Below are 3,457 nucleotides of genomic sequence, written 5' to 3' on the forward strand. Positions count from 1 at the left end.
TGAAGATCTTGGTGATGGACGCCGGCAGAGAGAGGAGGGGACAGTCACCTGGAGGGATAAGGTATGCCGCCGGGTCCCCTCCTCCTCTCTCCTGACACTGTCGGGCGTTCGGTCCATGACCCCCGATGTGTTGGTCATGAAGAACCTCTGCCTCTCCCTTTAGGCCTCCCAGGCATAGATGACAACAGGGGATTCCCTAATTTTGTTTAGACATGTGCACTGCCAAAAAAATTTGTTTAGTTTCGTTTCAAATTCGGATTTGTGTTATTTCGTTTTTCGGGATTCGGGTGTGAAAGTCAATTCGGAATTCGGATTCGGACGAAATTCGTTAGCGGTAGTTCGTTCGCACGTTCGTTTCGTTTTAGTCTCTTATTCGTTTCGTTCGTTTGCAGCAAAGTGACATTTGAGGGGGAAATTTTTTTTCTCCAACGAACGAAACGAATAAGAAACGAAAACGAAACCAACGAGTGTCACCAACACGTTCACGCTCCCAGATGACTCACGCTGCAATCTGGGGTTCACCTGAAAATATGACAGCACAGGTCGCCCCCCCTCCTCACTTCTCCTAATCTCTCATCTTCCCCCCAAAACTCCAATGTATAAAGTCATAGAACAATATTACTCCATAATGGGGGAGGGGAAAGCCAGATGGAGGATGTATAATTCATAATGAGCTCCTCGTGACAAGGCCGCCGCTATACAGAACGGAGGCCCGCTGCATTCTCAGGAGGTGTCGGGGGAATGAAGAATAATCCAGGCCGAGCTGACGACACAATACCTGGAAATATACAGGCAGCGAATACACAATGTAACGCGGGAAGTACGGACGCCACATTCAGGTGACAACGTCGGATAATTTATGCCGATCCATTTTCTAGGAAATTCAGCTCCGGTGATCGGCAACAACGAGTCTACATTGTGTAACGGGGGGGGGGACCAACGTGAATCCAGCATCAGGGAAAAGAGAAAGACTTATATCTGACTGATGAAGAGGACGGAAGTTCCGGGACGTGAAGACGTATATCACATGAAACCTTCTGGAAGGACGTGTTATGGAGTGAGATGTGAAGATGGAAATGCAGAATGACAAGAGAGTGATGAGGACTTGCTGGAAGTAATAAGCTGAGAGGTTACAAAGTGCCAAAGCGCCAAAGTGCCTCCATCATAGAATACACCGGAGGTGAGAAAGTAGAGATGAGTAACGTTGTATCTGTGTTCCGGCGGGATCCCCCCCGGAGGTCCTTCTAAGGCCTCATTCACACCGCCGCGCATATACGCGTGTACGTGCGTATTGTACCATCCAGTGGCGTCACAAGGGGGGTGCGGCCCCCTTGACTTAGTCATTTTGGTGTCACCCCACCCCTCTGAAAAGTCGGGCGCTTGGTCATGGACCGAACGCCCGACAGTGTCAGGAGAGAGGAGGGGACCCGGCGGCACACCTTATCCCGCCGGGTGACTGTCCCCTCCTCAGCAAGATGGCCGACGGCAGGTTTCAGAATACTGCCAGCGTGTGCGCGATGACGTCATCGCGCACGGTGACGTCTCGGCGGGGTGACACTCGGTTACGGCTCCCGGTGTCACCCAGCCTCGGGACGCCCCTGGTACCATATGCAACATATGCAAATAAATGGCTCCATGCGCACAGCCGCGTATGGAGCCGTATATTTGCGTAGCGAATATATGCGCAAAAACAGAATGGAACAGAGATGCGTCCGGGCAGCGTATTTACGCGCACATACGTGTGTTTACGCGCGTATACGCGTACAGCACATAAAAAATTCCATTACGAGTGATGCATTTTGGGATTGCATATAGTGCACGCATACAAGTATATACGCTCGTATATATGCGCATAGATGCGTGTGTGTATATACGCAATATACAATTTTGCTTGCGTTGTGTGTGAATGAGGCCTGGGGGTTATTGAGGGATTCATTGGAACATCAGAGAGGCCAGGTGTTCCGAGTGCTGGGAAGGTGCCATTCCACATAGAGAGATGTGTGGAGGACCCACCCGAGGGATTGTCCAATATGGCAGCGTGGTGAGGAACCCACTGGTAGGAAGTGGCCCTTAAAGTCCGAGAGCAAGGTACAAAAGGGGCAATCCAAGGGGGTAGTCAGGGTCCAATCCGGGTCGAGGCGGGCAGCAGAGGTTCAGAAGCGATAGTCAGTCCAAGGGGTCAGCAAACAGGAAGTCTGGAGGAGGGGTCAGGGAGAGAGAGAGAGAGGAAGAGAGAGAGAGAGAGAGGAAGAGAGAGAGAGAGAGAGAGAGAGAGGAAGAGAGGATCACACCAAAGGGTGGAATAACTCAGCAACAAGCCAGGGCTCTGGCCAGGTTTTTATAGCCAGGGGAGGTAGGACCACCCCCTGGTCACCGAGGCAACCAGAAGGCTTCTCTCCCCGGGAGCCAATGGCAGGCGAGAGAAGGTGGAAGGTGTGTGCTGGGAACCTCCCCCACCAAGGCTCACACCTGATAGTCCTAATGGCGCAGGAGCGCTAACCGCCGCAGCCTTTGTACTGCGCATGTGCGACTCGCGCATGCGCACCCGCAACCCGGGTACCAGGAGTTCCACCAGGCTGGAGGGGAACCAGTGCCCCCGCGCCGTGCCCGTTGTCCCCGTGAAGAGGTAACACCCCTTGCTTCCTGACACTCCCTCTTGTTCAGTGTTTCCAAAACAAAAGTCCCGTTAAAGTCAAAAGGAATTCCAATCCGACTCCAGAACATGGCGGGAAGCTGCTGGCGGTCCGATGTCATGATGGGGCCAAAGAAACAGCCGGAGCCACAAGACCTCCTTCCTGGTGAATTCTGGATTTGGCTCAGGACCCCGAAATCGATGAAATTCGGTATAAATCTGACATCACCTAAATTTCCGGGACCAAGTTTCCGTACAACCCCCGCACCACACTGAGAGAGACCGGGAGAGACTTCAGCCTCTTGCTTCCATTACAAAGCGATTCTTCATATGTACTAAGAGATCACACAGTCATTCCGGGGGCGGCATTCCGGCTCATTGGTTTGGGATTTTTGTGCTGGTCTTGGCTCAGAACGCGGCTTTGGGTGAGGATTTGCCAATTATGGCTTTCAATGGTTTGTCTTGGAGCTTAGGTGTTTAGGTTCAGTTAGTAGTTTGGGTTAGGTACGTTTTATGCAGTAACAGAAGACGAGGCACGTCGCTATCTTTGTCCCGATCACATGTACTGTACAATCCGATCTTCAATCAACGCCTTCAGAAGCCTTTACAGGGGTAATGACACCTCCAGATCCTCCCCAAATACCGCGTTGTCACTGTGTGCGTCCCAAGCTATCCAGAACCACAGTATGAGGCCGTGATGTCAGGTGGTCACATGGTGTGAGAGTTATATAAATGTATAAAAGTGTGTGACTGGGGGGGCATTAGAGTGTAAGCTCCTCTGTACAGAGACTGATGTGACTGTGGGGGGGAGGGGACATTAGAGTG

Source organism: Nanorana parkeri, unplaced genomic scaffold (genome assembly GCF_000935625.1).
Source record: "Nanorana parkeri isolate BGI_ZX_2015 unplaced genomic scaffold, ASM93562v1 scaffold2744, whole genome shotgun sequence".
In the NCBI taxonomy this organism is placed as follows: Eukaryota; Metazoa; Chordata; class Amphibia; order Anura; family Dicroglossidae; genus Nanorana; species Nanorana parkeri.